Here is a 15,700-nt window from a genome sequence, read left to right on the forward strand (position 1 = left end):
GGGATTTTGGGATCAAATTCTCGGGGGACTAACTAATACCGGCTAAAATGTATTTAATTAATACTTTATTACGGTATAATTTTACCACTGGTATATTTGACAGTCAGAACTGAAGATAAATCACTGAGATGGTGTATTTTGTTCCATTATATAGAAAGGTAGTTTGGGATATGAATCTTTTATGCCAAATAAAATGCAATAATTATATTATTAGAATAATTAAATCAAGAAGACTTAGGTGGGCAGGCCATGTGGCACGAATGGGACAGGAAAGAGGAGTTCACAGGGTTCTTGTTGGGAAACCTGATGGTAAGAGACCTATAGGAAGTCCAAGATGAAGATGGAGGGACAACGTTCAGATGGACCTGAAGGAAATCGGTAGGGATGGAAAAGAGTATATAGATCTTGCTCAAGATAGGGACAGATGGAAGGCCTGTGTTGCAGCAGCCATGAACCTTCGGGTTTAAGAAGGCTAGAGAGTTAGTTAGTTATAATTATATTGTTTTCTTTTCCTAAGCCATTATTGAGTGGAATAATATCACAGACTTACTATTCATATGAACCGTACAAAATACATAATAAAAACTACTCATTAACAACTCGCTGGATATACATATAAATACTACACGTAACACTACTTGCATGTAAGAACATCTTCTCGCTAAATTGAAAAAATGGACCACAAGAAACTAGGATAAGACGTATGTTTTAATGAGCAGCTACAACCTTGTTTAAATCCAAAAATGTTGCAAGCTCTTTATAGGACAGAACTAATAGAGCATTCAACCTCTCGTTACCCCCGGTTTCGATATCTGGTGCTGGTATAGTATTCGGATCCCACTTTAAACTGTAAGTCCAGTCCCAATTAGCAGCGGTTGAAGGGGGGACTCACATTTCAATGACACAAAACTTTGAAGTTCGTGAAAGGCAATTTTGAATGTTTCAAGCTTTCAACCATTGCAAGCAGCTGCTAAAGGTTTTTATTTTGACTTTCTTTCTATTATAATTTGAAATAAATAAAATAAACAATACCGCTCTTGAATAGAAAGTGTATCAATGATACCGTTATCTCTGCCATGATGAAATATCTTACGTTTTCTTGTTCAACGACAGAAATTTAGAACTTCGGGCTAAAAAGGGGGAGGGTGTGAGAAAGTGCCACTCTCAAGAAACAAAAACATTTTTCACTACATTTTCACCTCCATTACATTGACATGAAAGCAATGAATATAATTAGAACTCTTGCATTGGGCATTTTGATTAGAGAAAATAACTGCTGAAGATTATAATTTTATTTCAGAATATACTATGCATAAATACTAATCCGAATTGGATCAACAGTTTGAGATGTGCTTCAAAGATTAATTCTCCTGCATTGAATCAAATTTGACCACTATGATGGTACTACAGAAATTATTTCCTAACCTCACACATGATAATTAATTAACATGGCCTAGGGCTGCGAGCAATAAAATTGCCCAAGAGTGTTGATTTTCTCACCGTATTGCAATGATTAGTTGATGCATTTGTATTAACGTCCACTATATTCACAGAGATTAATCGGAACGACCTACAGCTTCTAGTGGAATGTTACCTTCACCTGGCATCGAACTCGGGGTCCCTTGATATCAAGGCAGCAGTTTTATTGATAGAATATTGGGGCTGGGAGCCCAATTCTAATCTTTCCAATTCTTAGCATTTAAGAATTATGTAGTTTGTACACTCTTTGATTCTTTAACATTGTATTTCTCCCTCCAGAATTATGCTACGATAAAAATAGATATAACGATAAAACCAATGAGAGAACATTGAAAAGCTAACACTCGTGCAATTATCAGTATTCGAATGAGGAACTAACAAACAGAAGAGAAACATAACACTTATTTCGATTTTGAACGTCGTTGTACTTATAAAAAATTATTTGTCACACCCGATAGACCTATTTCGAAATATAGCGATACGATTTATAGAGGGTAATAATTTGTGCATTTTTAGCTGTATATGCCAACAATCAAAGAACAATCTCATATCCACTGGATACGTCCACCTATACAAGGAAGGCAACAGATTTCGTAGCAAGTTTGGCGACTCATGATTGGCCAATTACTTGGTATCAAATGATCAGTGGCCACTGTTATCCAGGCATATCTGCAGACACCCTCCTCGCCCCTCCTTTGATTTTAGAACACATGTTAATAAAGTAACCTTGTAATCCAACCGAACTAGAAAATTTACTTGAATACTGTACTTGCCACAATTGAAGTTTTATAATGGAAAATGTAAACTTCTACCACAGATAAGGGTGTACCTTTATCTGTGCTTCTACTTTTTAAGTTTTCGGTCAAAATACATCTACCGTACTACAAAACTCTAGGGGGCTACAAGGGGGCTGAGACCTGTTTTTTGGGGGGGACTGTAGCGCCGTCTCTGCATACGTGTGGTTACAACCAAAATGTTCAAGGCCTGAGAAAAATCAAACAAGGCTCAAGACTTTCGGTACGTGTCTTCTTGTATATTTCGATTATATGAAGAATGTAAATAAATTGAATGAACATGATAGATTTGACTCAGTCTATACGCTACCACTACCACCTCTGGTTACGACCGCTAGGCGTAATATAACAAGTGTGAAAGGTGACTCTTCAAATTTGCCGCCCCAAATTTGTCGCTCATCGTGTATACGGCCCAGCATGTACAGTGTCTTCCATGGGGTCGTTACTGTCCGTGACTGTACATCGTTTCAATCAGAGGAGGTTAAGATTCTAATTAATTATTACAAGGTCGCAATCCGCCTAATTTAATCCCTAAACTTCCTAACGCTTGAGAGAAAGTTTACCGCCCTCATTGACATCCCCTGTAACCCACAAAATCGAAAATTAATTATTACTCTAGACGGTTCATCTGGCATTGAAATCCCCGTTTAATAAGCCACTCTCGGAAGCGGGAGATTAAGAGCTAATCTCTATTTAATGCAGGACCTCAAACCAGAACCTGTATGTAAATCCAAGTTTGCTTCGATCTATTCCCTATCGGGGGAAATAACCTTGGTATTGTTTCGATACGAAATTCGGCATCTGGAATTTGAAATTGTGACGTATGGCAATTTGGAAATTGTAGCTGGCATTTGCAGAGGTGTGGTTTGTGTAGTTCACCACGTCAAAGGTCCTTGGTTAGACCAGGATAAGGTATCATCTATTCCATCAAATAATCGTTGCGACAGAGATAGGAAAACTAACAATAACGGAATAGAACTAACTATGATTAATTATGTTTGTATCTGTACATGGCTACCTGTATGTGTGTATTTATATGCGTTATTGGTAGAGCCCAGATTTGTAAGCGAAATGCATATTCTTTTCCAGACTTCTAATGGTAAGGAGAAAGGTTATACTTCGTATTACATACCTTGATGAGCTATTTAACTAAGGTTGAAAGTGCTTATAAATGCTTGTTTCTGCAGGAAACGGTTATACTTGCTCATTTTATGATTTTGGTTTAAAATAGCATATTTTACCCAAATCTGTCATATTTCAATCCTATTTCAATCACACGACGGCATTGGGATGACGAGATCAATGCTTCTAAATAGCCGCACGGGAGAAACGGCATCTAAGAAAAGATACAGTCCATCCAAAATCATTTTTCAAATTTCGTGATATTATAACACAGTTGAAAGCTCGAAATAATGCATTTCAACATTCGCTTTCTCTCATTGATGAAATTTCAGTAACGTTGTCTTCAGAAACTCACGGTGTCGCTAAAAATGTGTCAGACAAGCTCAGTCAGGTATTACTGAAAAACCACGGTTACTAAACACTGTATCAAATTTATAAAAATATTTCTGGTGAAGAAACACACATTGAAGAGGAATTCACCGAAGAAGAACTGTGGTGTTTTTCACATGCGCCTGTGATGTCATGCTACGTACAAATCATTGTTCACTGACAGACACAGGAGCTTCACAAAAGAAAATCTCAGGATGACCTTCCTTACATACTGTAACAGCTTTGAATAAGATAAGAGATCAAATAAACAAATATTTTTTCAGATTTTCCTGTACTTGTTTATGCTTATTTTGGTGCTTTTTTTTCATTTTTTATGCTTATTAACTTGCTTATTTTACTGTTTGATTGTACTTATATCTGGGCCCTAGTTATTTGAGTCTACGGATTTGTTTTTATGAAGGCACTCACATGTCCACATAACTCCACATGTCACATCCTAGAACCGATATACTTTCAGGCTGACGACGATCTGGCACCTAAAGCATAGCCAGAACCGTCGTATCAAGAAGTGAAATATCCCTGCAAACTCGTTTTCTTTGTTTGAGTATTAAGCCCAATTCATGCACAGGTAGGGTAATCGGAGCTGGACGTAGAGTTTAAAATGGGATTCGAACCACTATGTTCCTCCACCGGGTATCGAACACGGGACTCCTTGATTACAGGTCGACGACGACACCACTACACCATCGGAGAACCCCCCTACAGGTCTCTTACCACCTGGTTTCCCAACAAGGCTTTCCGTCATTCACAATACTGTTAAGGTAAAGTTCCCCGGCATATAGCACCGTGCCATTAAGGCACGTTTAGGGGATGTAGCGGTAGGGCCCCACACATTCTCGATCTCGACCATTTTGGAGGTGATATGATCAGCACTACGCTCCGGCCGCCTTTATCCCCAACGATTGCCTCCAGGTACCCATTGATTTGAGGCTGGGTGAGCTCCAGAACCACTTTATGCGGGAACAAGAAAAAACTCCGATATTAGATCACCCACCCCGGAAATCGAACCCGGGTCTCCCGTGTGGCAGTCAGACGAAACCACCGAGGGTCATTTCCTCTTTTCCCTCCGTGCACCTTTTCGAGCAAGGCCTCATCTCCAGGAAGCTATCAACTCGGGGCACGCCCCGGCACCTAGCGACCTGTTGATTGAGATGAGTCAAGGCAAAATTAATAAAAATAACTGATATCCGGTTGTTTTTTTTTATGACCTTAGTCGGTCGGAACGTCATCTGTTAAGGGAACCTGCCTCTTGTTTTCACTATTCATTAACAGGTGTCTTACAATTTTTATTTACAATAATAAAAGTTTAACAATCATCATATACAATAGTCCTCTGCATCTGTCGCAAGAGGTGGAATTAGCTGTTGTTCCCTAGAAGTAACCCATACATGAAAAAAAGAAAAAACATAAAGGAACAAAACATTACAACACATTTTGCCTTACGGCACCATTTCATCGGCAAGTTGGGTAATTACCCTTCGCCGAGTCGAAGAGTCAGGAGCTTCCCTGATTTTCTGTAGTCCCTGGAGTAATCGTAGCAGTCCTGGGATCACGTCAGGTTGTGCCAGTTGGTGAAGCAGATCTAACAATGACGCTTGATGTGAAGTTGAAGATGCTGCAGGGCGAGAGGCCTGTCGAGGTGCGTTAGGACGACGGTCTCTGCGGCTTGCATCGGGTTTCTGATTTGTCGAACCGGGTGTAGTTCTCGGACGATGTTCCCGGGCGGGTGTCTTCACGGGAACGTCCTGTCGAATGGGCCTTGGTGCAACTGGGCGTTTTTGGTTCGATTGGGTCCGAACTTCTGCTTTTACCTTTTTGAATAGGGAGCATCCCCTATAACTGGCATAATGTTGAAGGCTGCAATTAGCACATCTGGGTTATGTGTCCAGGTCCTTCTCGGGACAGTCAGCAAATCTGTGTGGCCCCGCACACTTTACGCAACGGGGTGTAGCGAAGCAATGCCGCTGACCGTGCCCGACCCGCTGGCACGCGTGGCATTGGAGTATTTGCTTGGAGCGGTATTTTTCCACTCGGATTCTAAACTGATTGAGGAACTCAAGCGAATAAATTCGATGAGACTGCGGAGTTTTAGGAAGGACGACCATTAAAAGGGGTAATGGTCGCCTGGTCTGAGTGTGGCCACTGGAATCCTGGACCACTGGGTTGGTCTGTTCCTGACGTCGAATGGGAGCAGTGAGTCGGCTGACACTATGAATGGTATACCCAAGGTCGTTTATCAAATACTCCTTCACTTTCGCGGGGAAACAATCCACCGGGAGGTGTCGTATTACCACTTTTATCTTTGCCGCTGCTGATGAGCCGTATGCATGTCCAATGTTGTGGGTCTGTAGGAATTCGCGTATAACCATGAATTCCTTGTGGTCGGATGCGTATACTCTGCAACAACCTTTGGTGAATTTATAATCCACCGTGGTGCCGACGAGTGCAGTTATTTGGCTTGCCATCTTTAAGCTAGTCGTGTTGTATATGGAGATGCAGGGGGGCCTGCGTGTCGTCTCTGATGTTGCGGGAACGGCCTTTTGTCCCCGTGTCTGACTGCTAGGCTGCGATGCGGGCTGGCGGTCGCTGTCGTACTCGCTGGTGGTAGAGTCCTCATCATCTACTTCTTTTCTATGTCGTCTCTTGCGGACTCTCTTCCTTGGTTTCCCCTTGTCCATGACCGGGGGTTTCCAGGATCGGGCGTGTCTCCTCTCTACCTCTGCTGGGCTGAACGGACGAGGTACTACGGCCTCGTGCCTGTCATTTCTGCAGTGCACGTACGTGGATTCGAAAGATGAGAATGTTTGCGAGCTCCGGGCCTCGCTGCTTCGCTTATATACTGTCTAGTGGCGAGTGGAGAAGATCGGAACTAAGCTCGCTGCAGCGTTGAAAACTCTCTTCAATTTACGAGATGCAACTCGTGCGTTAACAATTATCATGTTTTTTTATCGTAAAAATCCACTAGCATGTGGCGATACAAACTTAACACTTGTGTGCTAAACTAAACACGTTACAGTGATGATTTTACAATCTATACACAAGACAAAGATATTCAACAATGCAAGTTACATATTAAGCAACAATTACTGTGCATAAGATTAAACAAAAAATCACTGAATACGTAGGGTAGCCCGGGACTATTTCGACCAAGGGGCTATTCCGATCGATGAAAGAATATTCGATCCTAGCGCATTTTTAATGCTCGGGTTGGCGAACTGCATGGCATCAGTGGAGAAGGAGAACCTACACAGTTGAGACGCGCACGACACTGCTGCTGTTTGTAAATTGATGTGCCTGTAAAACATTGGTTTGGAAAACAAGGTGCACGTGCATTTTCGCATAGTTAAACAGATAATCTTTATAATGTAAGCTGTACCAGCCACATTATTATGAGTAACTGAGTAACTATATATGTAAGAATGGGGTAGGTATATTAGTTGTTAGTCATACACGTTCATGGCGCCAAAGTTGTATAGCGCAGTGTAGCCAACCAATGAAAGAAATGTCGGCTTTTGGGGCTTTTACGATCATTTTTCCTGGGCTATATCGATCAGCATATTTTGTGCTAATCCACTCCAAAAATTAATTACGATAACTTTTGTTATCCTTGCAGATAGTGCGCACGTACAAGCCGAAAGGGATTCGCATGACATGGTCGAAGGACAATATGAATAAGGCTGCTTCAAGCGTACTGTGCGGAGATCTAAGTTTCCGTGCTGTGGCGGCCCTCTTCAACGTGCCATATACGTCATTACAGAATAGGATTTCCAGTGCTAGAAGAACCTCCACAACCTAATGATAGGCCTAGCCCTAAGTCTGTCCCTTCTACTGCACCATCTTCCCCTCTCAGGGCCTCTACAAATTTACCAAGCACATCCTCTTCTACTTCACCATTCTCTGAAATAATCCCATCTCCCACCAAACAGCCAAAAAAGACAAAACGGTGTAGGAAAAAAGCAGGAGCATGCTATTTAACATCTGACGAGCATACGCCTGTAGGGAAGAAAATGAAAAAAAAAACGACAGCAAATTAAGAATGTCGGTAACAATGAAGTCAATATCCCTTGCGGTCTTTGCGGTCAGTTGTACTACTCCAACGAAAATGCTCTCAAAGGTGACTGGATACGATGCCAACGATGCAAAACTTGGTTTCATGAAATATGTGTTGGGTCTTTTGGTAAGAATTAATTGATTTATGGAAAATGCATTTAGACATGTGATTTTGCAAGTGATCAGAATAGCCCCGTCAATGATCAGAATTACCCCGTAGTTTTGGAAAATCTTGCAATGTGTAGTGTATCAGTTTTTCCATTCTTACAACTATCATAAATAGAAACATATAATTTTAAATTGTGCACTTTCGTAGCCAAAAGAATGTTGTTTCAGAATAAATTAACAGTCTTGCAAGGAAAAGTTTTTTTCAATTTTTTATATACTGTTCAATGTGAAATGATCGATATAGCCCCGGGATACCCTAAGCCTCGCAGGGCATTTAGCATGCTTTAATAATTATACATTAAACAATATGGCGATCACGTAGGATCGTTAAATGTGGTGAGCACTTAGGGTCGTTAAAATATGTATTCAATCCTTGGCTTAACTATTCTCTTAGTTTCATGATTTGAATTTGTATAATGCACACACACGCACGCACGGAGTGTAAGGGGTGACCTTCTGATAAGGCACCCGAAAGTCAATCTCATTTTCCCGTAGTACAACTCGATAATTGCAATGTTGCAGGCTAACCAGGCTCTGGCGCCTGGACCCACAGTCAGGATAATCTTTTTTGGAGTTATGTTGTTCTGTTTTGTAATTGTGTGTGCTGAGTGCCTCTTTTCAGTCTCGGGTTTTAACCTAGGTAAGGGAATTTTAGTCATGGCAGTTTAGTAATGAATGAATGTATTAGTTTTATAAACTGAGGAAGTTTTTCAATTTTCTTGTTAGAGCCATGTTCTCAATGTTGTTCCAGCTAAAGGGTTTTTTCTCGTGATGTGTGTCGGACAAATATAGGCTGTGTAATGATATGCCCATAATATTACAATTAATCATTTTAGTTGTAACTACATTAGGACATATGCAGAGGCACCAACTTAAAATAAATTTTGGGGTGCAAGGTTGTCACAAACAAAATTTTCTGTATGTAAATATATATATGTGTGTGTGTGTGTGTGTATATATATATATATATATATATATATATATATATATATATATGTGAGTGTGTGTGTGTGTGTGTGTGTGTTTATTTATTTATGCGTTGCACTTCTACAGAGGATTGAGCCTCCAATTACAGAAGGCGTAGTATGCGTTTAGTTGATTCAATACAAATTACATGGAAATATATAAACACATATTCATTCACGCACAACACATATGTTTAGGCAAGAGGTTTATAAGCAATTCATAGGTATTGCACACTGTAAATGGTAACATTTATATTAAACAATCCATATTCTATCAGAGTTTCATTTTCTATAGCACTGAATATAATATTCTTTTATATCTGTCACATGGAAGTGAAAAATCTACACATTGGTTGTTTGCAACAAGGATATTATAACTGTGACATATTCTATTTATTGGTGAGTTTTTTATATTTCTGAGTTTTTAAAATTTTAGAAGTTAGGATATTTATATTGCGCAAATTATATTTTCTCTTATTGAATTGTATTTGACCGAGAAAGGAGCTGTTGTCTAAGACACCATTAATTGTTTTATACAAGTACAATTGTTCTAATATTTTCCTCCTATTACTAAAACTCTTAAAACCAAATATGTCAAGCAGATTATTATAATTCACGTTATTTTGTCGTGGTGACATATCATATTTTTTTGTAAAACAGATATCTTAAGAACCTTTTCTGAATTATTTCTATTCTGTTTTCGTATGAGCTATGCATTGAAGACCAAATAATGGATGCGTATTCCAGTGTACTTCTTACTATGCTGTTATATAGAGTTGTAATACAATGTATACTCTTAAAATCTCTAGAATTTCTTATAACAAAACCTAATATATCTGTCCCTCTCGTGAATTTTGTTGGGGCACAAAGTGCTTTGCCCCCTGTAGTCGGCGCCTGTGGACATATGCCAGAATATTTTATTTTTTAAAAAAAAAGATGAGGCTATTTTCAAAGCAATTTTCCCCAGTGAAGGTCCCCTCCGTTTAAATTCGAGTCTGTATGTACAGAGGGTGAAATAAAGGAAGTTCCGTTATATGTGCAACACATTCCATAAAATGGTGAGCTTTTACATTTCTCAGTGTTTTTGTCGTGACTGCAAATTATATTTTCCAGCACTAAAGCGGTGTTTGTTGTAGAGCGAGCACTATTTCAAATCAGCCGTTGAAAGGGAAATCAGGATATAGAAGAGATCAAGGCGAAATCGTTTGAAATAAACACCAAATTGACGTTCGCACGATAACATTGACGTTATCGATTGATCGAACGCTCACTCTCACTCGCATGTCCATCCCCTCTCCGATGAATCGGCAACGGTGTCACGAACCGGCTACGAACACGCGATCCTCTTGTCTCGCTCTCCGGTCTTGTGTTTCTGATCCCAGCCTCTTCCATGTAGCGAATATGAGTCAAGGAAGCCGTCATTGATCCCTGTGTTGAATTTATCATCATGGCAGTTCTTTACCATTGGTCGGAGCGGGCCTTGAATTTTTCACATGTCTTGTAACTTAGAGAATTGGGTTAAGGCGGTCTCTGTCGTGTATTTATTCTGGCGTGAAAGTTCTGGATCAATGCTATTGATTCGGTGAAGCAATCTCGATATTAACATTCTGATGTCGTTAATTGGATTGCTGGAATTCCTACAACACAGGGGTATATGGCGGTATGCATAGTATACCCTTTGATACACCTTGCACATTAGCAGGAACGGATTTCTATGTAGTAAAAAATACATATTTAGTTATTTCACCAAAATATGAATTAAATACGGACTTAAAATTGTAAACATTTTATCTTTTTCATAATATAAGACACTGCAGGATTGTTGAATTGTTGTTTTAAGTTCATCTTATGCACAGAAAGGCTAACAGGGACTGGACCTACAGTTTAAAGCAGGTTCCGAACCACTGTGTCATGTGCCTCCACCGGGTATCGAACCCGGGACCCCTTGATTACAAGGCGACGACGGAGGCCCTAAGAAACTGCACGAGCGTACATAAAATACAGTACGCTTACATTGACATTAACTGTAAAACAAGAAAAAATGTTTTCCATTTTCTGTTTCCAAAACAATGAATAACGAAATGTTGTTGTAAGTGTTCGAACGTGGATTTCCTTCCGTTGTCTCTTAAGATGGATTTATGTATATTGACTGAAACTGGGTTTATTCGCAAGAAATAATGGGAGTGTATTTCAATTTGTCAGTTACTCTCAAGAAATTCACCTAACTCTTTCGGTCACATGGGGGCATGTAGTTATTACGCGAATATGGAGAATATGTTGAGAAATGTTCTAAAATATGCACATGTAAAAATAACTAAAATATGTAAAGTATGAGGCAAAATTTAATATATGTACAAATATGGAAATAAAAACTTAATTTTTTGAGTCTACATGACATGATGCGCAAAGATTACAAAATATAACTAATTTAAGCTTTATATGTAAATATGTATTTATGTAACTTGGCCATTTCTCCAGTGAGCTTATTACTCACCAATACATCTGGTTTCACGTAATCGGGAATATAATATTGAAAAGAACCAGCAGTCGATCATTTTAAACGTCAGAAATGGATGACAATGTGGCAGTTATTAACTTCCCCATCTGGTTAAGGAAAAATACCTTCTTGCACGTCTTCTGAAGTTACCATAAGTGGAAAAATGACAACCAGTGCCAATTCATGTTTGCTACTGCTCATATATTCTTCTACAAGTCTGGATACAGAGGGAGTATTTTGAAATCAAATCCTAGATAGTAATACTTACTGCATGCTAATATATACGACCTTCCGTGCTGTGTAAGAGGTAACTTTTGATAAGACACCCAAAAGCCGGCCTCGCTTCCACGTGGTACACCCCTGTAACTGCTTCTTGCAGGCCAACGAAGCCCTGGCGTCGGGACCCCCGCTCAGGATAATATTCTGTTGAGTCGTGTGTTTGTTCTCTTTTGTGCTGACTGCCCCTTTACAGCATCAACGTTAAAGGCGCAGTGGTAGCGTCGTCGCCTTATAATCAAGGGGTTCCGGGTTCTATTCCCAGTGGAGGTACATAGTGGTTTGGATCCCATTTTAAGTCCCGATTAGCCATATTGTGCATAAAGTGGACTTAAAACACCAACTCAATCCATCAATCAAATCAACTTTTAAGGAAAGTATATTTATCCTTGTAAACAGTATAGTTTTAGTTCTTCTGAAGCCTGCCTCCGTGGCAGAGTGGTTAGCACATTGCGCTGCAACGCCAGAGGTCCCGGGCTCGAATGTTTGTGAGTGTCAATTCATCAACTTCATCACATAATCACTCATTCCCATCTTCGAATTAACCAAAAGTGGCAGAAAAGCGAAGTAAAATAAAGTAAATCAATCGATCAATCAATCAGTTCTTGTTAAGTAGTGAGTGAACGAATTAGTTTTAAAAATTGAGTAAGGAAGTTTCTAACAGACAGGGCCCATCCTCAATTTTAGTTTTAGTTAAAGGGCTTATCACCGTATTGCGTGACTGACAAAAATAGTCAATGTGCTGATGTGACTATACTATCAAAACCGGGTTCCGGGTTCAATATCCGGAGGAGGCACATAGTGGTTCGGATCCCACTTTAAAAAGTAGGTCCAGTCCTGATTAACCTGTCTGTGCATAAAATGGACTTAAAATACACAACTTCGTACTATCAAAATCAATCACCCAACCACAAACCCCCATCTTACTGGCGACACCCATAGGAGGAAATCACTAAAGATTATTTCAGCAGGTCGGACCATACCTCATGTATTGCCAACCGTATCTCCAGACTTAAATCACTGTCGAACGTACACTTACTTATTTTCAATTTGTCAAGTGGAAGGAAACCGGTTTTCCTATTCTCTCCTCCCTCTCCCCGCTGCGTGACCGAATTGGAACCCGAGGAGAATTAATCGGAAACCGTTAAAACCGTAAATCACGGTATTCATTACGGCCAAACGCCGTTGTCAGTTTTCTTTGACGGTGAAACGAACGTAGACCTTGAGAAATGTAACGGATTTTGATATCAACGCAGCTGGAAGCGTGCCCGCTAAGTGCAGCAGAGAAGGGGAAGGTAATAAAAATGGGCCCTCGTGTATCGCGACGCAGATTGCCAAAGGCGGGAACGGTTCTCTCAGCAGCCAATGTATCGACTGCGGGCTGAATAATTTGCATGGATTGAGTATCGTGCTGGGAATTGGCTGTGTTCTGTTATGCCTGCCTACCTCTCTTCCTTTCTCTTTTTCTTTATTTACCCTCTCTCTCTTTTTCTCCTTTCTGCTCTCTCGCCCTCCCTTTCCTCAATCCAAACCCCTTTCATTCCCTGCCTTCCTCCTCCCTCTCCTTCCACATGTCACTCTCTATCCTCTCTTCCCTCTATTTTCTATTTCTCTCCTTCCTTCTTTCCGTCTTTCCCCTTCTCTATCTCTCTTATCCCACCCCGTACCTACCCAACAAACGCCAATCATATAATGATAATTTAGCAATTTCACTTTTTCCCTTTACTTAGAGACACTTATTGGACACGTACTGAAAGTAAATGCAAATTAAAACATAAAATATCTCTTTACCTCAACAACGACACTAAGTGTACTTTCCAAGTTTTGTTATTATAGATTGAAATCTTAAAACACCTTGACAAATACTGCCAAGCGCAATACTGTACAACAGTCCTTAAATGTAGATTACAACTGTTATATTTTCTTGTGAGAAACTCTAAATTGGTCACAAATGTTTGCTTGTGGTTTTATTACAGACACAAATGAAAAACATGCTTGTGGTTTGATCTGACGAACAAATGAAATAATATTTGTTGTTGATTTTTGTTTTCAAGGCATCTTTGTACACCTGAAGGTTAATTGGGACTGGGCCTACAGATGAATGTAGTATTCGAACCACTCGGTGCTCCACCGGGTATATCGAATTCCAAGGCGACAACGTTACCACTGCGTCATTGAAAAGGCCATTTTTTTTATTTGCGGTTTGAAACAAATTAATATTTTTGCTTTTTGGTTGACCAGAGAAACAAATAAACGATATCCGATTTCTGGTTTGATCACGAAATGACTTTTTATATCAGAGAAAAAATTGGTTATGCTCTTTCCATACGAAAAACGCGTCTCCAATGACATGTGTAGAACATATTAAATTCAGAAACATTGAATATCAGTTGAACGATATTGGAAGTGAAGTTATGCCATAACACGTTGGATATCAGTGTCCGCCCACTTGCAATAATGCAATTAACTTCCTTGAACGTATTGCCAGTTTCCTGGAATTTAGTAATTAACTTTGTATTGATTGACGTGAACCTCATTACCCTTTGAGAATACCCGTGTGCTGTTTCTAGGACCATATTCCCTGATAAGACTCAAGTTAGACTGTTTATATGATGGGATAATGACAAGGTCGCATAAAATTCAAGTAGTAGTTTAAAAACGTACATGTCTTTTTTATTTATCCGATTTTTTTAAATAAATCGATGCTTTTTTCAACATTTTCATAATTATTCTAGTGGTATTAGGCACTATAGGAATATTTAAAATAATGGAGTGTATCTAGCAAATCCTATATTCTTAGTAATTATTAACGGATTTATTAACAGTTTCATGCATCGGAGACACATTTAAATTGGATATTTTGTCTTTCTCGTGGTTTGTACTTACCAATTAAGTATTGCGGAACATAGTGGAAGGTGCCAATATGCTTTTTGCACTAAAACAAACACTTTTTCTGCTAAAATAAACCATTTTCCTTAATGCTACGGAAAGCACGTCACGGTGCGATATCGCTTGCTTTGCGAATTGTAACGCTTCTTTTGTTTTCGAATATCAATGTTTCCAACTCTATTGTGCATGAAAGTTGTAAAAAACCGGGGATCACGCCTGAAAATTGTACATTTCGATGAAACATTGTTCGTTAGCCCCACAAACCATTGACGTTAGCCCAAAAAACCATTGACGTTAGCCCCAAAAACCATCCACGGGTAGCCCCACAAACCATTGACGTTAGCCCCAAAAACCATCCACGGGTAGCCCCACAAACCATTGACGTTAGCCCCAAAAACCATCCACGGGTAGCCCCACGAACCATTCACATGAGGTTAGGTTAGGCCTGTTAGGTTAGGTTCCATTAGCACCCATTTCACCCCTAAATTAATCGAAAAACCATTTTTCTTTCTCGACCAAAAACCGCGCGTTTCTCGAAAAAAATTCGCGCGTTTGGAAACCCTGATTCCACTAGCGAGATCGCGTGACTTCCGACGCTAGAGCCATCTGCAGGTACATCTTGGAAACAACGGCATGATGTTGTCGATTTTCACAAAATGCGCAATATTATTACATGAAAAGTGATTATTTATTGTTCTGCTGCATTGTAGGATGAAGTTTCAGGAATAATATATATCGACGAAGGTTGTAAACCTTGGAGAAACTCATTTCCGTAAGTAGTTTCTTGTGTAAAATTGAAGAAATGTGTCTCCGATGCATGAAACTGTTACCACGGATTTATAGACACTAAAAACCTCTGAAATAGGCAGGCAAAAAGGCACCAAAAATGATAAAAATAGGCACTTAAAAAGTTAGGATAAAATAAGAAAAGGTACTAAAATAGGCACTTAATAGGCACCCAAAAATGCTTAAAAAAGACATTAAAACAGGCATTGAATGTGAACTTATTTCAATTTCAATGTTCTTCTTCCAATGCACAGTTAAACTCAGAGCGTGTGCCCAAGCGAGTG

Source organism: Lepisma saccharinum, chromosome 5 (assembly GCF_977018435.1).
Source record: "Lepisma saccharinum chromosome 5, izLepSacc3.1, whole genome shotgun sequence".
In the NCBI taxonomy this organism is placed as follows: domain Eukaryota; kingdom Metazoa; phylum Arthropoda; class Insecta; order Zygentoma; family Lepismatidae; genus Lepisma; species Lepisma saccharinum.